Source organism: Gopherus flavomarginatus, chromosome 9 (assembly GCF_025201925.1).
Source record: "Gopherus flavomarginatus isolate rGopFla2 chromosome 9, rGopFla2.mat.asm, whole genome shotgun sequence".
In the NCBI taxonomy this organism is placed as follows: domain Eukaryota; kingdom Metazoa; phylum Chordata; order Testudines; family Testudinidae; genus Gopherus; species Gopherus flavomarginatus.
This window is the reverse complement of record NC_066625.1, coordinates 9,161,035-9,187,425: the sequence shown is the minus strand read 5'-3', so window position 1 is coordinate 9,187,425 and position 26,391 is coordinate 9,161,035. Positions and strand designations below refer to the sequence as shown.

The 26,391-nt window shown below is 46.8% G+C and overlaps 1 protein-coding gene and 1 long non-coding RNA gene across 3 annotated transcripts in view; one reads left to right on the top strand and one right to left on the bottom strand.

The window, feature by feature from the left end:
• RNF216 (ring finger protein 216) overlaps positions 1–26,391 on the bottom strand; it is a 116,261-nt gene that overhangs the window by 44,256 nt on the left and 45,614 nt on the right. The gene's annotated exons all lie outside the window — the stretch shown is intronic.
• LOC127057661 (uncharacterized) lies at positions 1,226–4,766 on the top strand. Its single transcript, XR_007776146.1, has 2 exons — positions 1,226–1,324; positions 4,515–4,766. It is a non-coding gene; the product is annotated as an uncharacterized LOC127057661 (long non-coding RNA).

Below are 26,391 nucleotides of genomic sequence, written 5' to 3'. Positions count from 1 at the left end.
TTCAAATGGATGTGACCACTCAAACAGTACAACAACAGATTTTTGCTTTAGCAAATAAGTCTACCTAGTATAGAATCTTCTCTTTTGTACTGTGCAAGATTGTCCTCCATCAAGGACAAAGTATGACAGGAATAAAAAAAATTAGTTATACAAACATGCACATTGCATTAACTATGAAGTTACTAACAACTTATTATTATGTCAGATGATGGAATACCATTCCCGGAAGCTTATAAAGCTGTGTGTGACAGTCTTATTGGATTTATTAGAACTTGTGCTAACCAAAAAAAAAAGAATCCTCGGGTCTGCAGAGTCATTTAGCCACTCAAGGTTGGCTGTGACTGAGAATAGATACACACCAATATTTGTCCTTGGGGAGGCGGAAAGCATCTACAGCGAACATCTCTTTTCATTGCATAGAAGGCTGGCAGCCTCCTTTGAGAGACTGTGGCAGAGAATCACCTGAGAACGGATACTCTAACTAGAAGAATACGTGGTTCCCTGATCCAGATCCAAAACTCAGCTGTGGGCATCAGAATGGGTACATCTGCCATTGTTAGCATTCCTTTCTCTTCAAGGGAAGTTGCATTTAGAAAAAGTTAACAAAACTTGAGAGGTCCCTGTCTATTTCCCAGTCCCATTACACAAAGGCTGCATCTTTGTCAATACAATAGCGGGAGAAAAGCAATAGTTAAGCTGAAACTTTGATTCCTTTGAAATGATATTTTTAATTTAAAAGCAACACCACATCATTTTCATAGTTTAGAACATACAAGTCTCTCTCTTAGGTTGTTTCCACATGCATATTTGCACAATGCATCAGAACTGTCCCTAAAGGTAACACCAGGAGTCACCTGATTAAATGAATAGGCTACAGGTTTAAAAACAAACGAAGTACTTCTTTGCACAACACAGTCAATCTATGGAACTCGCTGCCATGGATTGTTGTGAAGGCCAAGAGCATAACTGGGTTCAAAAATGAATTAGGTAAATTCATGGAGGATAGTTCCATCAATAGCTATTAGCCCAGACATCAGGGATGCTATCCTATGCTCTGGGAGCCCCAAAACCTCCAACTACCACAAGCTGGGACTGGATGATAGCGAACGGATCATTCAAAATTGCCCTGTTCTGTTTATTCCCTCTGAAGTATCTGGCTGTGACGAACTGGGAAAGTTCTTAATGTTTTCTCTGAATACTGTGTTGGTGCCTCAGTGTCCCCATGGCAGTTCTTAAGTATCTGGCAGAGCAAAGGGCCAGTGCACCTAAATGCCTGACACTCTGTCTCCTAGCAACTGATGGCCTGGGCCCCTCCTCTGCAAAGGTGTCAGCTGAAGGTGTTGGAGACAAAGGGATCAGGTGACCTCCTGGCCCGGGAAAGGGGCTGAGGAGAGAGGAGGGGCTGGGAGGGGTTGTTAGTCTGGAGCTGGCTGGGGTCAAGGGTGGAGGGCAGACCTGGGGGTCAGGCTCACTGCCCCCCAGAATGGACCCAGCCGAGGGGTCCGGTTCGCTGTATCTACAAGCTCTGTTTTAGACCCTGTTCCTGTCATCGAATAAACCTCTGTTTTACTGGCTGGCTGAGAGTCACGTCTGACTGCAAAGTGGGGGTGCAGGATCCGGTGGCTTCCCCAGGACACCGCTGGGGTGGGCTCGCTGTGGGAAGCGCACAGAGGGGCAGAGGATGCTGAATGCTCCAAGGAGAGACCCAGGAGGTAAAGCTGTGTGAACTTCTTGCCCTGAACAAGTTTGCTCCAAGGGAGAGGAGGCTCCCCAAAGCCCTGCCTGGCTTGGTGGGGAGCAGTTCCAGAGCATCGCCCGGTGACTCCGTGACAACGGCACTGGCCACTGCCAGAAGACAGGATACTGGGCTAGATAGACCACTGGTCTCACCCAGTATGGTCGTTCTTATGGATTACAGCAACTTGTCTAATTAAACTAAACAATTTCTTAAAGAGGAAGAAGCCAGGAGCACTAATGGCCATTGCCCTTTTTGCAATACACTCTCAACAGGAACCGAATCAAGTACTTCTCCCTTCCACTCCAGCCCTTATAAATGTACTTTGAAGCCCAGGGCACCAGGTAAGCAGTCTTATTCTCTAACTGGCATTCACAGCTGAGCTCGTGACTCAGGAAGAGCTGCTGGAAGTGTGTCTTTTACCACCAGCATTTCCCCAAGATAAGCTGAATGCTGCTTGTGCCACCTGACAAGGCTAATCTAATCTTTACTAACACACACTGCAGCCCAAAGCAGTTTCATTATACAGTCTGAGGTAGCGGTTTAGGTTCTCTATGGTGGTTGTACTGAGCAGCTGTAGAGGCTATCATAGATGAGACATTTATAATAAACACTATTTGACTTCCCAAGAGTGCAGAGAGGATGTGCTATGTAAAAGCCCCACAAAAATTCATTTCCGGTTATTGTCAACCTGTCTGGATGCACCAATTTCAAAGTGCAACCTTCAGCATGAACATGGCAAACACTCGCTCACCCTTATTGCAGATTCTCATTACAGAGCTGTCAAAAAGGAAAAAAATAAGCCTCAGTAGCGCACAGTACAATATCAGAGTTATTAAATATAGAACAGCTGTCTGTCACATGACTTCAGGTTGCAAGATCCCCTTGGATGTATTGTACAGTGTGTGTTATTTTGAAGGCTGACCTTCAATAGCCATTAGCTGTACGTATGTTTCTGACCACCTGCACCTCCATTAGCGTATGTTCAGCTACTGAGCCAAGTGCTATGCATAGGGTGACCAGACAGCAAATGTGAAAAATCGGGATGGAGGTGGGGGATAATAGGAGCCTATATAAGAAAAAGACCCCAAAATTGGGACTGTTCCTATAAAATCAGGCCATCTGGTCACTCTTGCTATGCATCTTCCAAAAGATCAGCTTTATTCGCCTCTGTAATCCCCAGTTTCCAGTGGGGAAAGGAACAGGCAAGGTATTTTGGGGATTTAGGACGCTCCCTGCATTCCACCTCTCCAAAAGAGGGGCAGACATAAACCAACACCTCATTCTATTATTTTCAGATTCAGACAAAGGCATATCATTATTCTGACAAGCGGGTATTAAATAAATCACCCGTAACGTTCTGTAAATATAAACAACTACGAGGAATCTTAAGATTGCCTCTAATTATCCTCGTCCTTTTCTGATATTTCTATTAGCACATGTGAAAAGACATGACAGGGATGTCTTTTGTATAGTGAAGTCATGAATCTCAAATTATGAGCCTATCGGTAAATTTAATCTCCTCTAATGAGCAAACAAAGGAGAATAAAGGCCCTAGGATTGCTTTACTGCATTCTAGGTAGTCTATTTTGTAAAGGGCCAAGTTTTAATAAGGTTTCAGACTGAAGGAGAAGTGTACAATTTAAAGTACTGACTACACTTAGAGTAAACGTAGTCAGTCTCTGTAGATGATTCATATACCAAATTAGAAGGCATATTCAATTAAATGCAATGTAAGTAGTTCCTAAAAATGGGATTCCACCAGTCCATAAGGCTTGAATGCTATGTTTATAGTAAGACAAGCTCTTCATCTTTCTAGACCCCACCCCCCCCCCGACATTTACCTCTCTCCAAATGATGTCAAATTGGATGTAGGGAACAGGGGTCACAAGGATGTCCTTACGGTGAAGACATAAGACGAGCAATCGGGAAGTTGGGTATTATTCCCCACACCTTCTGTCCCGACACTTGTAAATTTGAGCCAATACTTCACTGCCCTACCGGCAAACGGTGCAGCCGTATCTATTCATTGTTGTTAGCCACTTTGATAATACAGCAATGAGCAGCACAGTTGATAGGATCTATGAACTGGAATATTTGCAGGTTGTTGGTGGTCAGCATTGACTAACAAGTGGTGTGGAAATTCAGCACTGCAATCGCTGGGGGAGGCACAAAGTGTTGCATGGAAAGCTTGCAAAGTGCTCCCATACAGGATGCCCGACTCCTAGCCAGCTCCATCCCCACCCTCTCTTCTGAGAGTAACATTTTTTGGGTTAAACTATCTACTGTCTTCACACCATTTTGGCCATATTTTACTATAGTGCCTACTTGCTACATAGCAAAGGTTTGATATGACTTCTACCTTGTCAGCTCCTATTTTGCAGCACTCTTGTGTTTTACACAGTGATTTCGTTCTAAAGAAGAGTAATCTACTGTGAGTCATGTTAATTATTTATGTTCCTGTAGCAACTCAGAAGCCCTAGTCAGAAGCAGGGCTCCACTGTGCTAGGCACTACATAAATACATATACTTGCATTTTGCGTGCAGATGAATGGCTCCTCACAAGCTTATCTAAAGCCTTGCGTGTGACGAACTGTGAATGTTCTTGATGTTTCCTCTGAATACTGTGTTGGTGCCTCAGTGTCCCCTATGCAGTTCTTAAGTATCTAGCTGGTGGGATAAGGGCATGTGATTGCTACAGAGCAAAGGGCCAGTGCACCTAAATGCCTGGCACTCTGTCTCCTAGCAACTGATGGCCTGGGCCCCCCCCTCTGCAAAGGTGCCAGCTGAAAGTGTTGGAGACAAAGGGATCAGGTGACCTCCTGGCCCGGGAAAGGAGCTGAGGAGAGAGGAGGGGCTGGGTGGGGTTGTTCGTCTGGAGCTGGCTGGGGTCGAGGGGTGAAGTGCAGATGTGGGGAGTCTGGTTCACTGCCCCCCAGAATGGACCCGGCCGAGGGGTCCGGTTCGCTGTATCTGCAAGCTCTGTTTTAGACCCTGTTCCTGTCATCGAATAAACCTCTGTTTTACTGGCTGGCTAAGAGTCACATCTGACTGCGAAGTGGGGGTGCAGGACCTGGTGGCTTCCCCAGGACCCCACTGAGGCAGGCTCGCTGTGGGAAGCGCACGGAGGGGCAGAGGATGCTGAATGCTCCGAGGAGAGACCCAGGAGGTGAAGACGTGTGAGCTTCTTGCCTTGAACAAGTCTGCTCCAAGGGACAGGAGGCTCCCCAAAGTCCTGACTGGCTTTGTGGGGAGCTGTTCCAGAGCATCGCCCGGTGACTCCGTGACAACTGGTGGCAGCGGCGAGATGTACTGCACCCCGTGAATGGTGCTTCTTGCAGTAAGTGACTGGGGAGCAGTAAAACAAAGGAGGGATAATGAGGACCAGGCGTGCTGAAGGCTCAGAGAGGGACGGTTTCAGGGGGCGGTTAACCTCTGGGAGTGTGTGACCAGCAAGAAGGACTGTTGGAGTAATGGGGTCCCCCTGAGGACTGCAGCGAGCAGTCTCGGGGCGGGGAGGCTTGCCGCTCGACCCTGGGAGAGAGAAGGATTTTTGCAGTAGCAGGGTTCCCCTGGGGATTGCAGGAGCAGTCCCAAGGGCGCAGGAGTCTGCAGCTCGACCCTGGCAAAGAGGTGGTGATCACGACAAGGGCTGGCACACCAGGGGTTCTTCCTGGAAACCACGGGGGAGCCAAGAGCACACAGGCCTGTGAGTCCACAGCCACTTGGGAACGGTCAAGTGATGGCCTATCACCATTTCCTTAAGAAGGACATTGTGATCCTGTGCACACAGAGAGGGTTACGCATGGGGACGTTCACCAAGGCACAGTTAATCGTGCAGTTGGAGGAGGAGGACCGCTCTGAGGAGCAGATTCCTGACCCAGATGGGGCTACAAGAGGATCTAGGAGCAGCTGGAGCATCAGCCAGGCATCCCTGGGAGTCTGGTCCCCAATCAGACAAGGGTCTTCATGATTGGGTTCCCCATCAGGAGATTGGAGACGGATGGGATGGGAGCAGAGCCCAAGAGAGCAAGAGCCTGAGGAAAAGCTGCAGGAGAAGCAGCAGCAGCATGGACTGGTGATGGTGGAGCAGAGGGACATAGGGGGCTGCCCAGGGGTCAGTGGGGAAACACGCCTGCGGGGGCGAGACCTTGGGACAGAGAGAACTGTCGTGGTGCAGCCCCAGATGCTGTGGGACTGTGGGACCTGGGTGAAGGTCCCTGGGGTGAAGCTCCTCGCCCTGCCTATGGCCCAGATCCCTATGCAGACCCAGGCGGGGTAGGGCTGGCTGGTGGTTGGGATATCAGCTGGGAGGCCCTGCTGGGGGGTGACTGTCTCCCCATGGGACAGGATCCAGGCCCCGCTCCTGTAACGGCAGAGGGTTTGAATTCAAATCCAGGGAACCAATTGGCTAGGATGGAAATGGTCAGTGAAAATGCAAATGACCTGGCTGGCAGGGGGGAGGGGCTGCTGGGCTCAGGATACCTGCCTACCTGTAACCAGCCCCCTGGGGCTGAGTGGGAGGGAGAGATGCTCCCCGCCCCCCTGCACACCGGAGAGGGGGCTCACGCTGGCTCTGATGCTGTGACCAGAGCAGAGAGCTCGCTGCCTGCCCCCACTGGGACAGCAAGGGCAGTGCTGAGCATGGGGGGAGCTGAGACCCCAGCTGAGTGGGGGGACACCAGGGCAGGGCAGGTCAGCTGCCAAACAGGTTTGCCTGGTCCAGACATACTGCTGGGAAGTGATTACACAGCAGGGAGGGAGCTACCAGGGACAGGGCTCAGAGGGGCTGTAACCCCAGGCCCAGCCAGCGAGAGGAAGCAGGTCCCACTCCCTGCCCCAGCTGCTGAATCCCAGACTGAGCTGCAGAGGGATCCCTCCTTGGAGAAGCTGAGGGAACTTGCTGGCCACACGGCTGCAAACCCCCTTGGGGAAGGCTGCAGGGACAGAGTCCTTCAGGAGAAGGGATTCCTGTACCGGGAATGGGCTCCCCAAGGGGAAGTAGAAGTGGGGGGGAATCGTGAGGCAGCTGGTGGTGCCCCAGGAATCCACAGGGTTCTTCCCGTTCAAGCTGCTGGATGGGAGGAGAGTGACAGGACCCCTGGACCCGGAAAGGAGGGATTGGGAGGAGAAGGGGGAAGACTCCCTGGGGGATCTCTTCCCTGAGGTGGGAGCCAATCTCCGCATCAGGTGTTCCCCATTCAGAGTCACTGGGAAAGCAGCCCAGAACCTGGAGAGAGAGGTCAAGGACCTGCTGGCTTTAGATAGGATCCAGCCGTTTTACAGCCCATGGGCCTCACCCGTTGGGCTGATCCCCAAGGGAGACAGGATGATCTGGTTTTGTGGGGGTTATTGGAAGCTTAAAGCCATCACAGTGTCCGATGCCAACCCCATGCCTAGGCCTGGGGAGATTCTAAACAAGCAAAGGGTGATGGAGAACTTGGCCCTGGCAGACACTGATAACGTGTGCATCTTTAGCCAGACCTGGGAGGAACAGGTGTCCCAGGTGAAAAGAGGGCTGGACTGCCTCAAGGAGGTGGGACTGACGGTTAAAGCTGGAGAGTGTAAGGTGGGGACGGCAGAGGTGTTTTATCTGGGCCACAAGGTGGGAGGCGGCTGCCCAAGCCCAAAGCTGGCCAAGGCCAAGATGGGGGCTCTTAACCAAGGGAGCCCGAATCAAAGACCAGAGGGCTGGGAAAAGACCCAATTCCAGCTTGAACCCCAGGGGTACTGGGGTGGCAAAGGGTGTGGGCTGCATAAACCTTCCCACATGCGGCCTGCAAGTGCCATCGAGCACACCCGACCTAAGGGAGGGCGTGAGACTGGACTGCCCTGGTGTAACTCACACCAAGGAATGGGAGAGATGCTGGTGCATCCATGGGAACCTTGGTGGGTTCGAACTTCCCCAGGTCACTGGCTGAAGTGACCTGGCTCAGTTCGGTCTCGAAAGGGGGAGAGATGTGATGAACTGGGAATGTTCTTAATGTTTCCTCTGAATACTGTGTTGGTGCCTCAGTGTCCCCTATGCAGTTCTTAAGTATCTAGCTGGTGGGATAAGGGCATGTGATTGCTGAAGAGCAAAGGGCCAGTGCACCTAAATGCCTGGCACTCTGTCTCCTAGCAACTGATGGCCTGGGCCCCCCCTCTGCAAAGGTGCCAGCTGAAAGTGTTGGAGACAAAGGGATCAGGTGACCTCCTGGCCCGGGAAAGGAGCTGAGGAGAGAGGAGGGGCTGGGAGGGGTTGTTCGTCTGGAACTGGCTGGGGTCGAGGAGTGAAGTGCAGACGTGGGGGGTCTGGTTCACTGCCTCCCAGAATGGACCCAGCCGAGGGGTCTGGTTCGCTGTATCTACAAGCTCTGTTTTAGACCCTGTTCCTGTCATCGAATAAACCTCTGTTTTACTGGCTGGCTAAGAGTCACATCTGACTGCGAAGTGGGGGTGCAGGACCTTGTGGCTTCCCCAGGACGCCGCCTGGGTGGACTTGCTGTGGGAAGCGCACGGAGGGGCAGAGGATGCTGAATGCTCCAAGGAGAGACCCAGGAGGTGAAGACGTGTGAGCTTCTTGCCTTGAACAAGTCTGCTCCAAGGGACAGGAGACTCCCCAAAGTCCTGACTGGCTTTGTGGGGAGCAGTTCCAGAGCATCGCCCGGTGTCCCTTGTGTACTACAGTATAGTTAAAGCGGTGCCTTCTCCCCTCAGGCATGGATACAGTTATACCACTCTTGCTTATTCCGCTTCCTGTTTAGAAATAAGCTATACCAGTAAGCCAATTTTATACTGATAAGGCCCCTTCATACTGGTATAACTATATTGGTATGACTAAGGAAGGGGGCCGATACAAGAACAGTTGAGACCAGTCCCAAAACAGCTAAGCTTTATACAGGAAGAGGAAGCATAGGGACCACTGGACAAAGGGGAAAGCATTTAAGTGTGGGACTCTGGGGCCCTCTTATGGCTGTTTGCAATCTAAGCCTTGCAAAGTGTAAAAACCGAAGAGACTCTTGTCTATACAATGGTGTCCTCCAGCAAAAAAGGAAGGAGCACTGCTAAGATAACAAAGAGGGGGAAGGGCTCTTTGAAACTTTATTTGAACGAGTTCTGGCTTTAATAGTGTGAATTTAAGCTACAGCTACTTCTTTGTTCATGCGTATGCATGGAGAGGTCCGCATTAGGAAGACAAGGAAGAACAACGTAGCGGGGTTACTCCCCTCCAGAACTTGTGTTATTCTACTATAATGTCACTATTGCACATCTCCTAGCACTAAAGTACTTCCTGAAGTTTAATTTACACTGCCTAGTGGTCAGTCCTCTGCAGGGGCATCCTGGAGATCTAATATAATTTTGTCTAAGCCCCTGTGTCTTCTGCAGGCCAGGAAAGGTTTGGTGTACAAAGCTATATACTTTGGTTTTAAATAAGTCAAACCCTGCAACCAATTCACTAGCAATGCTGACTGGCCCCAAAGCAGGCATTCCTCGTTATAGTAGTAAGGCAAGAGGCAGGCACTGTTTGCAGGTAGGAAGGGTGGCTCCTATAGGAATTTAGAAGATTCCATAGGGAAACAAAATACTTATGAAGGCAAAAATGCTAATTGTGTCTGTTTCCCAGTCCAAAGTCAGTGATTTCCATTTCCCTGTTGCAAAGACTCGTGCACTGACTTTGCTATTATGTGCAGTTGAATTATGCTGAGAACAGCTATCCCAGTCTCATTTGCTTCCTTTGGTGTCTTAGGTCTACTGTGGATCAGAATTGGATGCTTCAAGAAGCCAGTGAGAAAGGCTGGAGAAGAGAAGTTGTCAAGAGTTTGGCAGTAGGTCTCATTTCCTTTTCTGGCAAACGATAATATAACCATTACATCCTGAAGGCACCTTACATGAAGTTTGATTCTGGTGAAGAGCCTGGTTTAAGCACAGCACAGGAAGCTAGGATCTGCCAATTTCTAATGCCAGATTCCACTGCTGCGGCCCTGGGAATTCATGCACCATGCTGACTCAGTCTCTCCATTTTGTAAAAAAGAGGACAATACCTACCTACCCACAAGGGTAGGGTAAGTATTAGTGGCCATGAAGTGCTCTGAAGTGAGAATACTATAATCAACAGTTACTAAAACGAGGATTAATTGAACTGGCTACAGCCAGGCATGCATCTCCTTTTCTTCCCCCAACTCCAACCCCAAGCAGGTCTTGCTAATTTACTTCCCCCATGAATTGGAACATCCACTGTTTTCTACACTGGGGCTTCTCTCTGAGCCCTGCGCAGATACCAAATTTATATCTGCAGATACGGATATCCACAGATATAAAGCAGATATCTGTGGAGCTGCAGGGCTCTATCAGAAACCACACTGGCAAAAGCAGCAGCATGTCAGGCAGCCACTCGCAGGAGCAATCACTCAGCCTAGGCAGCTCCTCTGGCGTGGCTCTACCGCCCCCAGCCCTGCCCACTGCCCACCGACAGCTGTCCCTGGTCGCTTCCTGTCTGTCAATGTGCAAGTCGCTTGTACACACTAGTGCAACCAGGACAGCTGCCAGCGAGCCTGGTGCCCGCCCAGTGGCCAGGGCTGGGGGAGGTACAGCCATGCGGAAGGAACTGCTTAGACCACAATTCACAGGAGCCAGCGCCCAGCCAGACATGCTGCTGCTTTTGCAGCTGTGGTTCCATGGATATCAGTTTTGTATCTGCGCAGAGCTCTAAGAATAACCACAAATGGAAGCACACAAAGCCAATACAATAGTTAAAGGCTTTGACTAGCATAGCTCTCTAGGTCCACTTTACATGACTGTGGGCTGGTCTACACTACGGGGGGAAATTGATCTTAGATATCACGTAGCTGAAGTCGAATATCTAAGATCGGATTACTCACCATCCTCACAGCGCGGGATCGATGTCCGCGGCTCTGCATGTCGATTCCGCAACTCCATTGGGGCTGGTGGAGTTCCGGAATCGATATAAGCGCGCTCGGGGATCGATATATCGCGTCTAGATGAGACGTGATATATCGATCCCTAAGCAATCGATTTTAACCAGCCGATACGGCGGGTAGTCTAGACGTAGCCACACATAAAGGTTTATTAGCAGGAATTAACTAACCGTAGTTCAAGTTTATGTTGTGCCTTTCCATGGGAAGCTCCCAAAACATTTAAAAAAAACAGGGATCCTGTCCCATACTACTGAAACGCAGCCACTTCTGGCACGAAAAAGCCGCTGTTTACTGTAAATAGAACATACACCATGCCTAAGTGAAGAATACCGTATAAAATTAAATCCACAGTGGGAAGTTTAGGAAAGGCAATCACCCAAATTGCAATCTGGCTAGTTCCTACAGCGCTTACCATATGGATCTTTAGAGACCACTGTGATGTTGCACTCTAAATGATTTTATGAAAGTATGCTAGTGAGTGTGAATATAATGTAACTAAAAAAAAAAATTCATGCAAAGGGTCTCTTGTAAGGGATCATTACAAAGCTTATAATCTACTGAGTGTGGTCATCCTATTTGCATAAATGTATCACTAGTATCTGAAACTAGAAATATGAAACAGAACTCTAAGGTCCTTTTGTAATTATGCAAAGTGTGGCCATTAATGGTGGTTTGGAATCTTGATGGCTCCCATCAACCAAGACAATTGACTATGGATAGTTCTGTTTGCAGAGGCCTTCCTGTGAGTCAGTCTGGGAGAAATGAGGGCTTGGAGTTTTACAGTGACATGTGATCATGTCACCTGAACCGGAATCCATCTTTAACGTGGTGTTTTTGCACTGAGAAGCAGGGGTGGAAACCCAGAGGGACAAAGGATTCCCACCTTATGCAAAAGATATATAAGTGGGTGGAACAGAACAAAGGGAGCGTCAATCATGAGAAATCCCTTAGCTACCGCCTGAGCTGGAACAAGGGCTGTATCAGGGGGAAAGGATTGTGCCCAGACTAGGAAGGCGTCCATTCTGTGAAAGAAACTCATTGAAACATCTCAGGGTGAGATTTTATCTGTATTGGGCTTAGATTTGTGTGTTTTATTTTATTTTACTTGGTAATTCACTTTGTTTTGTCTGTTACTACTTGGAACCACTTAAATCCTACTTTCTGTATTTAAAAAAATCACTTTTTACTTATTAATTAACCCAGAGTATGTATTAATACCAGGGGGAAGGAGGGGAAAGCTGTGCCTCTCTCTCTATCAGTGTTATAGAGGGCGAACAATTTATGAATTTACCCTGTATAAGCTTTATACAGGGTAAAGCAGATTTATTTGGAGTTTGGACCTCACTGGGAGTTGGGCATCTGAGTGTTAAAGACAGGAACACTTCTTAAGTTGCTTTCAGTTAAGTCTGCAGCTTTGGGGCACATGGTTCAGACCCTAGGTGTGTGTTGGAGCAGACTGGCGTGTCTGTCTCAACAAGACAGGGTGCCGGAGTCCCAAGCTGGCAGGGAAAGCAGGGGCAGAAGCAGTCTTGGCACATCAGTTGGCAGTTCCCAAGAGGGTTTCTATGATCCAACTCGTCACAACCACAATTGACACTAGGATATCAAAGAGACAAGATGAGTGAGATAATACATGTTATTGGACCGACTTTTGTTGGTGAGACACACAATCTTTTGAGCCAGGATATCAAGTTTGTGCTTCCTTGCTAAGATGCCACTTCCAGCAGCAGTTCCTGTTAATGTGCTGTGCACTGTGAGGGAAGAGCATTACCTACTGAATCAACACTATCACTTCCTACAATTCCTAGATTCCTTGGCAGTCTCCCAACCAAGTCTATTCAGATCCAACCTTACTTAACTGGTGAGATTTAGCAGGATCACAGCTTGGAGTGATATGGCCATAGACCATAATGAAGTTACAAGGCAGCAGATTTCAAATGGGTAGGAGGAAATACATTGAATATATTTTCAAGGCCAAGAGGAACCACTAGGGTCCTCTAGCCTGACCACCTGAGTAACACAGGACATAGAAAATAACTAGATAATTCCTGCATCAAGCCCATGACTTCCAGTTGAGCTAAGCATCTCCTTTAGAAACACATCCAGTTTTGATTTAAACGCTTCAAGTTAATGAGAATCCACCAAATCCTTAGGTCACCTCCCTGGTCTAAAGAGAGGGTTAGTAACAGGCCACATACACGACTTATCTGCATGAGATTACACCAGTATAAACTAAGGTGTGAATTTAACCCAATAGTTATACTAGCACAACCTTGACTGCACAGTAATGCCTAGTCTTTACACAACTTTTTAATCAGTACATCTTTGAGTGCTTTACAAAAGGGAGGCATCATTATATCCATTTTACAAATGCAGAAACTGAGGCACAGAGGGGTGAAGCGACTTGCCCGTGATCCCCCAGCAGGCCAGTGGCAAAGCCAATAAGAGTGCTTTTTTTGGTTTAGTCTGAGTCACCTGGGAAGATTTAAGCAGAAAACTAACCCAAAAAGCCACGTTTGTAGCAGAAGAAGAGCATCCACACGTAGACAATGCCTCCGTGACCCAGGTCCTTGGCTATTGCCTCATTTGGGGGGTGGCACCTCTGCCACTCTAAAAGCACAGGAGTATTGCAGTTTAAGCAGTAAGTATGAAGCTAAGCCAATGTTGGGACTGTACCTCAAGACCTAGCACAGAGGTGCGTGTCCTCCTGACTGATCCACAGAAAGAGGGAAGTCGAATAGAAGCCTCTGCTGAAAAAAATGTAAGAGTCATTAAAAGTCAACCCTTTCAGGTCAACTTCATAGGAGATAATCATTGAACAAATGTGACCATCTTTATCTTGTTGGCAATGGTACATCTAGGCTCAAACTTTCAACAAAAAAAAAAAACACATAGGAGGTAAGCTAGGTTTGGATGGCTCACTTCTTATCTCCAAAATACTGCTCTTTAATTTTACAGAATGAGCGTCTTTGTTTCTAAGCTATATGATCTCTAAATTGTGCGGAGTTTGCTTCATTTCGTGCCTTCCACAGCATTCCTGGATTTCACAACAGAGCAAAGTCACTGTAGAAATACAATTGATTTTATTTCGCCATGAAGACAACTTGTTTAATAGAAAAATGCGATGCTTTTCTCATCTACCATATCCCACAAAGATGGACAGTCAGTTAAAAAGACACCACAAGCACTCAGTGAATCTAAAGGAAGAACCCCCCCGGTCAAATGGAGGTGAACTGTTTCCTAAGCCCTCCATTACAACCTATACTTTCCCCTTTAAAGTCAAACACCAACATGAAAAATAAATACATAGTGAAAGAAGCAGCCACTGAATAGCTAACGGCCAGATATGCTGGTAGCTGCTTTTATATCTTTCAGCCATGTCTGTTCAGTATTTTGGCACTGATTTATGACAAGTGTACTTGTGTTTCCATTAGCTGAGGCTTTCCCAGATGACCCCTCGGTTTCAAAAGGCAGACTCAACATTAAACTCCCATCAGATTTTAGTACTGCTGAGCTCATTCTGAAAACTTGTGGCAATGTTTTACATCAGCCTAGGCCAACACATTCCATTAATGCTCCTCTTGACTCCTGGAAACATCTGCTTTGTTTACACTAATAGCAATATAGAGGCTACTTAACAATTACCTCTGCTCCTCGGTGTCCAAGACAGAAACCACCTTGAGCCACACACATCAGCCACGTTAGCCTGTCCACACATGTGCCAACCCCTGTCCCCCACAATTCTCAGCACTAGGACCTAAGGGTTCATTGCCTGGCAGTGCAGAGGTGGTGTCACTTGAAGCATGGGACGGAATAAAAGGTGTTCAGTCAATGCTGCTTAAAAAAAAAAAAAAAAAAAAGAGCAAGAGATTCATCTAAACAACCAAAAACAGAAGCCAAGGTTTAAATATGTTACAGAAAGGAAATGGAAGAGGCTAAAGTTTAAAGAGGTAGGTTAATGTTTTACGTAGTTAGACAAACGTTAGCTAGAAAATGGGAAAGGCTAAACAAGGAACACTAGGTTAGGGTTAATATAAAAGAGAGCGCGCGCTAGTTATGGGGTCTTGTATCAAACAGAGGAATTCACCATGGGTCATTAGTTTTATTATAATGAAATTAAAAACAAACAGTCTTGTTTCCATCACTCTGGTCTCACTACTCTGCTGATACATAGCTTCCCTTCCTCCTTTCTTACATTTTGTCTTTCTAGAGAATGCTTGTCAGGCCAGGAGCAATTTTCTTCCATGAGCTTATGCAGTGACTAGCACAATGCGGCCCTGATCCTGATTAGGGCCTTTGGTGATACACTAGCTACCTAAAAACCCTTGTAAGCAGAGAGTCTGCTTCTTGTAGGGTGCATGCTTCTGTCCACTGCTAAATATAAAGATCTGTCTTGATTTGTACCTTTGCTTTTTACAGTTTAACCTACTCAGTGTTGAATCCCAAAGACACCTACTCCAACTTGATGGTCCATAGGAAGCTATGGACAAGCAACATTCAGACAGTGAAGGGTTTAATTGTGCTCCATCTTACTTTCACTTTTCCAGTGCTTTCTGCCTGCTGAACAGTTCACAGCATAGTTAATTTCCTCAAAATAAAAGGCTAAAAGTTGTCCCTCAAAATGTGTTTTCACCTAATCCTCTTTCCACCGAAGAGCTTCAAGATGAAAAATTAGTAGCGAGAGAAAGCTGGCACTTGGTTTTTAAATTATACAGACCCTTTCCAGTTTCTGACTCCATACAACAATGTAGCTATGGCTGCCAATTTAAATCTCAGGAACAATTAAATAAAATTAATTACAAGGGAAGAGGCCTTAAAAATTCCATTAATCCTGATGCCTTTAATAAAAAATGCACATGTAACATTTTTGACATACAGGGAGCATTTTCTTGAGCACAGACACTTGACTTCAGTTGCAAATCTGTACATTTTTAGAATATGAAGTTGTAAACTGTTAAGATCCTTTAACTCCACATTTACAAATACTCAGCTAAAAAAAATAAGAAGCAATTACTGCCCAGCTTCCATTTGAAGAATGCATGTCTGGTCAAATGGACAATCCTACTCTTCCTCAAGAACTTTGGCTACACTATAGAAATGTTCTGTTTTACACTTACTTTTATGAATAATGAGGCAGCCCTAGCCAACCTGTAGATAACACGGGAGCTGGGCTCAACTTTAAGAGCCTCATGATCTAAACACAAATGCAAACTTTTACTACTACAAACTTATGCTGGTATAACTGCATTGCTCAGAGGTGTGGAAAATCTACACCTGAGCAATGCAGTTATACTGACCTAACTCCTGGTGTAGACAGTATTACGTCGATGGGACAAGCCCACCACAGCTACCACCTCTTGGAGATACCTACATTGATGGAAGAAGCTTCTGCTGTCAGTGCAGGTAACATCTTCACTAAGTGTATGTAGTGTTTTTAATAAACACTACAGCAATGCTGTAAGTGTAGACAAGCCCTAAAATGGACTTGAAAATCAGTTAAGCCAGAGAATTAAACTTGACTGACTTCACCCTGGATAAACAGCTCAGGGAAGAGGGCAACAGATTAGAGTAACTAGTCCTTCCTTTGAAGACTTGCTCATCATAACAAAAGATCCAAGAAGAGAGAGGTAAAGGCAGGGGCCCAAGACAACTGGTGACTGTAAACAGTCAGGTTTACAGAGGATTGTAATGTTTCAAGGGACACTGTCATGGCTGGCTGGGCTAAAATCCACCTGCACGTGAAAATATTTGGAGACTATCCTGATGGAATCCCGCTGCTCAAATTTTAGACCTATCCGCCTTGTTGAGAATACAAGTGAAACATCTATCTAGCTAGAGAGCTAACGTCCTTCAGTCAATCAGGTAAGGAGATTAGATGCCCTCAATTATTTTGATATATTCCTGTGGGCCTCCAGCAACACCACCACCTAGTTGTTGCACACATGCAGCCACTTTGCTCCACAAAGTCTAACATGAAGGAGGCTAATCTCCCTCCAGTGCAACGCCACTGATGGTAGAATTAGCACAGAGCATGTACCAGCATTCACATGACTGCTGTCTAGACTTGCTCTGAACAGGGTTAGATCACAGTGGCCAGACAGGCCTGTGTGCGCGGTCTTACTAGACCTTCCATCAGTTGAGGATTGCCTTTAAAAAAAAAATAGTCGTCGAATCTAGACACCCACAAGGGGTCAGGATGAAGCCACACATTCACATGGCTTCTTCTGACTCTCACATTCCTGCATGCTTTAACCAGCCAGCTCCCCCTGCTCTATTAATATATTAAAATTACAACATGCGCTGTCCACACTAGGATTTTAACACATTACCAATAGCCTTCTTCCTACTGTAGACATGGTCATGACATAGGGATAGTTTTCTCCATGGGGGGGGGGGGAGGAGTGTGCGTGTGTGGTTGGTTAGTTTGTTTCTTTGTTTGTTTTCCCAAGTGAGATAACCTGAGGTTTACCCTGATCAGCTAGATAAAAGGCACAGGGCAGATCCTTCCTCTCTCTGCTAGGATTTTTAAACGTAGGGCTAGTCTACACTGGCAATGCTAAAGAGCTGCCGCGGCAGCGCTTTAACATGCCGTGTGTGTTCGCAGGGCGTGGCTCTCAGAGCTGGGGCACTGTTTATACTGGTGCTTTACAGCCCTGCAACTTGCTGAGCTCAGAGGGGTGTTTTTTCACTCCCCTGAGCTAGAAAGTTGCAGCGCTGTTAAATGCCAGTGTAGACAAGCCCTTAGCTATCCTGTAAAGCACACGCCCTTCCCCCAAGTGAAGACACAAACCTTACAATGAAGTGGAAGGAGCTTCAGAATAACTACTGGGATACTTAGGGGAAGAGACCCAGAAAGTCATGCTAGCAGTTCACCTTCTAAGCTTTTTGGGAAATGCACTTTTTTTATTTAGTCTTGTATTACTAAATATTTGCAATTTTCTATATCTGCATATTTTTTCTAACAACCCAGGTATTTTAACCTTTCCAGTTGGCCTCTCTTCAAAAGATAGACAAATGTCCTTGCTGGTGTGGAAGTGATTGCTTTCCGTTAACTGTCACTTATTGTAACAGTCAATACATTTTGCAATGGAGTGACATTTCCCTGTTCACACTTGCATCTCATTCAAGAAACACACATACACAACAGTGTGACTATTCACAGTAAGGGCCCAGAGGGATGCCACACTCCTGAGGGAATGCTTTGCCAACTGAGTGAAAAGGAGCAGCGACATTACAAAGAGTAGAGGAGACAGACTGCCTTATACTCACAACAGCCCAGCATTCACAGGTTAATTACTACAACCCAAAACTATATTCTAAATTTACTGTGAAATCAGCTGCACAGAAAAATTACTCCTCTCCTTCACTGATGTCAAGCAGAGAATTGCACATGGGTAGCTGCTTTCTGCTATAGCATGCCCTTAAGCGAGCAATGGCAGTTGAGTGCATGAAGTGTGGTAAGCTCTGAACATAGAACTAACCCAGCCATCTATGCTCCCCCTCCTTTCACTGACACTCAGAGAAGGGGCTTCAATCTACAATATGAAGGTTCAAAGAGCAGAAGTTTTAGGATGCTCTTAGTATTATTAGAAAGAACAGCACATTATTCAATTTCTCAGCCTCTCTAGAGAAAAACCCAGGGGATCAATACACTGTGCTGTTAGTCATTGTATGTAAAAGGTAAAGAACTCCAACCTGCACACCCACAAACGTACACTTCACTGCAACAAATAATCTCACACAAGTGGTTCTGTTGTGCAGTTCTGGTAGCAATACTTTACCATGAGACTGCTTCTGGATCCAGTTTCTACCTTGCTCTTCACTCCTCTGTTACAAGTAGTAACGTAGTCATGTCAGCATTCTAGATGGATTGCTACAGCCCCATTAACAATGCAACAGTAGTAACAGGGTGAATGCATAAGAATGCAGAGCCTTGAAGGTTAAAAGCAGTAACAGAGAAAGTTTACTGAGATGCAGAGATTTTAAAACATGAACTTCAAAACAATGAATTTCAGGTGGGTGACTCACTTTCAGGGTTAACATATACCCCACCCCTTGGTGATTTTTACTAAACTGAAAAGCACAACTTCACTTTCAACGTGGAGATTACTCTTACTGCCTGTCAGGGGTCAGTACTGTATATTTTGCATTTGACAGTTATAGCATGTGAAATGGAGGGCAGTTGTAGCTATGCAGTCGGCACACTACTAGTACATTAGCTTCCACACCACAGAACGATTTCTACAGAGACGGGCTATATCAGGCTTCTGTTTCACGCCAGATTCATAATCTCTTAATGGTGCATCCTAAAGCACTGTCACACGGGCAAACCACATGGTATGAAAGATGTGCACTCCACACCCACAATAGAAGCAGAGGAGTTCAGAGATTTAGGTGGGTGCTCCTGCATCTCAAATCTCTGAAAGGTGAGAGATCTCCTCTTCTAATCCCTGCAGGGTCTGGAACATAACGTCTCCTCCTCACAGCAAGGATTGCAAGAGCGCTGTCTCTCCCTGCACAAGGCACAGCAATACAAAGGCAATACAACTCTTGTTAAAAAAGAGTTGCCTGTGGCACAACCTAGATCAGATTCTCCTGGAAAACCCATATTTTCCCTGAAAAGTACAGCCTATGAATCACAACCAAAGCTACAGGTTAGTTATTGATTCCTCAGCTGTCTGTCTCTACATCTGCTTCCAGGTGAGACAATGATCACATTTTATTGTTACCTTTCTAATATAGGATTGTTAGTTTGATATGATATGATAAAACAGCCCAGGCCGCCCACTTCAACCCAAAAACGTGGAGAGTTTAACAGAATTCCTGACTGTTGGACCATTAGTAAGTTATTCCTTCTGCATTCCAGCAATCAATGGCAATTTGGCCATGATTTTTTCTTTTTTTTGAGTGGGAGATAGAAGATCAGCCCTGTTTTATAGAGGATCACAAGTGCCTCATTCTCTCTACTTGCTTGCTTATTTATTTTTATAGGCCATTCAGTTCACATTGTTCCTTGCCAGTCACACTGCTTCTCTTTTGATGCTGTATGAAATTAAAAAAAAAAAAAATCCAACCTCTCATAAGGAGATCAGGTAAGTCACTAACCCTCCTTTTTTGCCACACACACAAAAATGCAAATGCTCAAAAATGTTTATAAAAGTACCTACAAAACACAGGTGAATGTGTTTGGCTTTTTAAAAAACCTTTATCAATCTTCTCCCTTTTCATGAGAAGAGTAATAATTTTCAAAACTCTTCTAGCATTAAAAGTTCAAATGACTATCCATATGGGATTCTCAACCAACAAGATCATTAAGATTAGCTCCTGAGCATTCAGAAAGGATAGTGAAGGGATGAGTAGGGAGAAAGAAGATGGGGGTCATCACCATAGATTCTAGGTTAGCTTCACTTTTTTTTTTTAAGCTGCAGAGACCTTAGTAAGTGTCACTTCCTCTATGGAGAGGAAGTGAGATGAACTGTAGGTTCTCTGACATGAACAGCTTCCCCTCCACTACAATGATCTAAAAGGACAAGTGCTTAAAAAAAAAAGTTAAGCAAGCCAGCCCCAAGCATGCTGTGACCAAATTAGGAAACAAACTCCACCGTCAGCTTCAGAGAAACACACACAGTGGCCTTGAATTAGCCCAGAAAGCCTGATGACTGTCTCACACGCAGAAACCTGTTTACACTAGTACAGAATGGGGAAGCTAAATACATCTTTGTGCTGCATATACAAGGACATGCCATCCTGATGCACTTTTCTGAAGGACGTAAATGAACTACCATGATAGTAAGACTCCACCCAAATCTCTTTTTTCACCACCCACCTCCCCTCCACCCCAAATGTTCAGAATTACCATTTCAAAAGCATGACTAGCTAGTGAGAGACAAGGTGTATGCTGAAAGTCATTCTGTCATCCAATAGGTTTTATGGCTCTCTAGTGGGCAAAACTGAGGAAACAGAGCAGCAATGGTTGTGATAGGGATCTCAGTGTGGGAGAAGGAAAGAGGAGATTGAGGCCATGTCTACATCTAAAGTTTTGCAGCGCTGGTTGTTACAGCTGTATTAGTACAGCTGTATAGGGCCAGCGCTGCAGAGTGGCCACACTTACAGCAACCAGCGCTGCAAGTGGTGTTAGATGTGGCCACACTGCAGCGCTGTTGGGCGGCTTCAAGGGGGGTTCCGGGAACGCGAGAGCAAACCGGGAAAGGAGACCCGCTTCGCCGCGGTTTGCTCTCTCGTTCCCGGAGCCACCCAGCAAACCGCAGGGAAGGAGACCTGCTTGCTCGGGGCTCCGGGAACGAGAGAGCAAACCGGGAAAGGAGACCCGCTTCGCCGCGGTTTGCTCTCGCGTTCCCGGAGCCACCCAGCAAACCGCAGGGAAGGAGATCTGCTTGCTCTGGGCTCCGGGAACGAGAGAGCAAACCGGGAAAGGAGACCCGCTTCGCCGCGGTTTGCTCTCTCGTTCCCGGAGCCACCCAGCAAACCGCAGGGAAGGAGACCTGCTTGCTCGGGGCTCCGGGAACGAGAGAGCAAACCGGGAAAGGAGACCCGCTTCGCCGCGGTTTGCTCTCTCGTTCCCGGAGCCACCCAGCAAACCGCAGGGAAGGAGACCTGCTTGCTCGGGGCTCCGGGAACGAGAGAGCAAACCGGGAAAGGAGACCCGCTTCGCCGCGGTTTGCTCTCTCGTTCCCGGAGCCACCCAGCAAACCGCAGGGAAGGAGACCTGCTTGCTCGGGGCTCCGGGAACGAGAGAGCAAACCGGGAAAGGAGACCCGCTTCGCCGCGGTTTGCTCTCGCGTTCCCGGAGCCACCCAGCAAACCGCAGGGAAGGAGATCTGCTTGCTCTGGGCTCCGGGAACGAGAGAGCAAACCGGGAAAGGAGACCCGCTTCGCCGCGGTTTGCTCTCGCGTTCCCGGAGCCACCCAGCAAAACGCAGGGAAGGAGACCTGCTTGCTCGGGGCTCCGGGAACGAGAGAGCAAACCGGGAAAGGAGACCAGCTTGATTACCAGAGGCTTCCTCCTTCCACGGAGGTCAAGAAAAGCGCTGGTAAGTGTCTACATTGGATTACCAGCGCTGGATCACCAGCGCTGGATCCTCTACACCCGAGACAAAACGGGAGTACGGCCAGCGCTGCAAACAGGGAGTTGCAGCGCTGGTGGTGCCCTGCAGATGTGTACACCTTCAAAGTTGCAGCGCTGTAACTCCCTCACCAGCGCTGCAACTTTCTGATGTAGACAAGCCCTTAGTTTCTTGAATAAGATCAGAATAATGTTTTAAAATTGGCCTGGGCATACTCAGTCTTTTCCACCTCAGGACCAAGCCTAAGAACGCTCCCATCAGCAGAGCACCAGAGAAGTGTGCTGGGGCAGGCCTGGGGTTTAATCAATCACTCACTCTTACTCACTGGCCCATCTCTAATCTTTACTCACTGGTTTAAGAGAGTGACTCATGGCTTTTCCTTTTCAGAAGTCATCTGATTTTAATGTCTGAGGTGGGGAGTGGTTCTCAGGTCTCTGAGCAAAGATTAGCCTGTTCGCCTCACTGTCTGCTCCTAGGACAAATGCAACTGTAAATAGGGAATATGCAACATTGAGGGAAAAATTTAATAAATTCAATGACTAAATAACTTTTGTTTGTACAGAGGTTCAGAGTTGCCTCTATGACCCTTCTAAAACACTGCAGTGATCACATTAAACTACCCTCGCCCTTTTGTTCCTTATCATGGAACAGAAGAAACAAGCATGGCATCACTCCCCATTTTTTCTTTGTGGGGGTGTCTCAAGGAAGGTGGGCTGAATTTAAGACAAATCCCAGGCTGCAGAAGATCCCCAGACTCGCCTCTGGGCAATCCTTCCACCACCCAGTGAGTCAAAACAGTCACACAGCCCACCTCTATGTCAGTGGCAGTAGTTCTAGTCCGGTTAAAAGATGTATGGAATGCACTTTCCATAGGTTGCCATACAGAGGCAAGCAACCAGCTTTTCCAGTCCGGCATCACCTGGCCAGAACACTCTTGCAACATTAAATAGTGATCCTGAAATCCACCAGCTGATCAATAACTAGTATTCAGGGCAATTTTGCCCTGAAACACCAGCAACAATCAGAGTAATTCTCAAGATAGGCAACTATCTTCACCACCACCACGATTCTGGGCTCAATCTAGCTACAATTTAAGTGGAAGGAATGGATTGCCTCAACTCCATTACTAGCATACTAAGTTTCCATCCCACACGAAGTCAGATCCATCTTATTGCCTCTGCTCAGTAGAGGCCCAAAGGACTGAGCTATAAAGGGAAGACAGCACTACCTCTTATGGACCTGAAAAGATGCATCCTTTGGTCAGTGGCAGAAGAGTGTTACAATCCTCTTTTCACTGAATGGATATTGCTATATATGGTAGAAACCAAGTACAGGAATAAATTGTGTTGCACTAAATTGCATTGACTTACATGGGCTATTTTTATAGAGCCTGGTTTGAAAGTTCCTGTTTTAGGAGGCTTTGGGTTAGATACACAACAGAGATGCACTATTTCACTCCTCTTTCTCATCAGGTCAATTTTTAAAACTATGTTTTACTTTCCCGCACATCTCGAGCCTACACCTTTCCTTTATGTATGTGTAAAAGGCCTTGATCTTGCAAGGTGCTGAGCAAACTCGACTCTCAGCAATTTCCCTGGGAGTTGGACATTAAGCATCTTGGAGGATAGGTCACGTGGTTTGGTGCACATATTTTATTCATATGTGGGATCTATTCCTTTAAATAGACTTTGCTATTCCACGAGTGCTTTCTTCCCACCCTGTTATCTACCTTGCTTTGGCATTTCATCACAAAGTCTAAAGGGACCTTATCTGCAGAGAGTACACTCACACACACCCCTCCCTCTGGCCTTGGTCCCCCCTCCGCCCAGTCCCTTTCAGGAGCAGATACTGAAATTCCAAAGCTTCTGCTGTTATATCACTGCCGCTGCTGTCGATAGCATCTCCCCTTGTCCTGCCTTCTGACTGCAGTGCGGAGAGCAACAAGGCTACAGACAAGTTTCATTGCCCTTTTATGGAAGAAAAATGAATCGCCTGCCCGGCAGCAGAGTGCCTTAGAGCTGAGCATAGACGACAGACGGAAACTTGCCATTTGTTGTGGTTTTGGCAGCAATATAATGGAGCATGTTCCCATCTACACCATTCAGCTAGAAGGATGCACAAAAGGTATTAATCTGAAGGGGGGGAAAAGCAAAGCCCTGGAGTACAGAGACATACATCCGCTGAACCCCAGGGAACTGCAACTGAGGGTGGGCAGGGTCATTAGCAAAGAGAATAGACAGCTTCAAAATGGTTCTACTGGACAAGGCACAAGTGAGCAGCGTCTTTCCCCAGGAGAGTCCGCACATGCATGCGCGAGCACACCTAAGTTCATACCAAACCCCATCAGTATGGACAGGAGCAAGATCTGCTGCATCACATTTCCATTCCTTCCCCACCCCAGCAAGTTCTATTCCAATAGGGCGAGGGAATTTAACAAAAATGAAACTGGGAGAGGAGGTCACCAACCCCAGGCAGGAAGCAAAACAGCCATTTCCAGCCTTGCCCCCCACCCCCAAAAGCAGAGAGGCAAAATAAAAGTGGCAACTAAATCCACATAAATATGCTCAGTGAAATACACAGAGCCCAGGCATATGAACTGATAAATAGGGAGTGACACATAAGACCATGGGACCTTCAAAATGTTTGCACTGCTGTCAGGAAGCTGAATGAGACACAGCAGACTCAGCAGCTAGGGAAAATGTTGCAAAACAAGGAGAATTAAGCAATTCTCCATGTGCACATCCAACTCGGGAGCATTTTGGACAAGCTTAATTTCTTTAACTGGAAGAATTTCTTTCCCCGTTGTTTGTGCAGATAGTGACAGAGTCCCTGATGCAGTTTAAGTCTTAGGGCCACATAGGCATTTAAAGCTTAACTGTCCAAACCTATGAAAAACAGATGAAGAATATTGTTGGGTGGCATAGGGTTGGGTGGCATGAGCATTGGCCTGCTAAACCCAGCGTTGTGAGTTCAATCCTCAAGGGGACCACTCAGGGATCTGGGGCAAAATCAGTACTTGGTCCTGCTACTGAAGGCAGGGAGCTGGACTCGATGACCTTTCTGGGTCCCATCCAGTTCTATGAGATAGGTATATCTCCATATTAAAGTTAAAAGTATAAGCTCAGGCTGGGGGGCAGTCTAACATGGAATGTGGTCACCTTGTGTTTACTCTCAGCTAGTGGGGCCTTTGTTTACACAAACATTTCCCTCCAATATAGAAACCTTCTGCTGTAGGGTACAATCAAGACATATGTAGCTTGGGTGGCATACCTTCTCTGTAGCAAACAGAGCCATTTCCTACTCTGCACAGACCCCAATTTGAGGAGCAAACCCCACTGATTGCCTTTATAACTTTAAAGCTGGCTGATCATACAATGCCCTCTGAACAATGTGGTTCACGTCTATTAACACAGACCAGAGACGCACTGTTCACAACCCGCTAGAAAGGGTCATGTTCAAATAGAGCTTGCTAGCGTAGTCAGGATTTCAGCTCAATACGAAATAAAGGTTAAAAGCAACTGGGTGAGCTTGTTCATAGTCACCACCTTCAACTCAATCCTCAGAAGTCAGCTCCAGCAACAGCTTTAAAAAAAAACAAAACAAAAAAACAACTTAACCCTCCGTAATAAAAGAACATCCAATAGTTGCCTTGCTGCAGCCAAGGGAGCAATACCGAAGATCCAAAAGCATAGTGGTAGAAGGGTTTTCCACGAATGTAGGTATCTCAGAATCACCCTTTTTTTCAGCAGAATAGCAGTGAGTACTCAGTCAGCACATTCATTTCCGCATCACAGCCTCATTTAAAGGAGACACTACTCTGTGAAAAACAAGAGCCTGGAAGCTATCTAGTCAGGGGGCCATCAGCTCAGAGGCAATGAGAGTTTCTGAACTCCAGGAGGCACCACCCTCTAAAAGAGGAAGGCAAACCAGCTTGTCAGGGGAGAGAAAGGCTCCTCGGTGACATCTGGGAGTTCAGAAAGCAAATCTAGGAAATGCAAGAGGCTACCATGCAGCAGAAGGTTCCAGTGTAGCTTGAAATTATTCTGCTTGGTGTTCTGAGCTCCCCAGCACCCAGAGGGCCAGTGCTGCTTCATGCATGTGTGAGTACCATGGCAACATCTTTCACCTTCTCATCTTTTAGCTGTCTGGAAGTCCTGCAGTGCTTTGTGCTGAGACTGCCAAGAGGGGTGACAGTCTCCCCCGCCCACAACACAAAGGGTCTGTGATACCTGCAAGCACACCATGTAACACACCAGACTGCACTGCCTGCACACACAGGGGTTTCTGCAAGCTGATCACGGGGGCCACACTGGGGGAGAAGAGGAAGAGTATTTCTCTTGTGGATGAGCGCCTGCCCTTTTAGGTTTTGAAGTCATGAGAGAAATGCTGCTTGGTAATTTCGTCAAGGGGCTTGGCAGCTTCAGTTTGGAAAACTGCAAAGACCTCAGCCTGTCAAAACGCATGGGAAAGTAACATGCGTCATTAGAGGGCTGGAAGGTTCAAATGCCACGGCTGCACAGAAGTCTGCTTTGATGTGAGGTAGCATAGAGGCGGCGTAATGCATCACCAGCACTGGCTAGTCCCACTCACATTCGGCAAGTCAGAATGCTGCTGCAAACCCGACACCACCTCTTCCTACACACATCGTCTACGT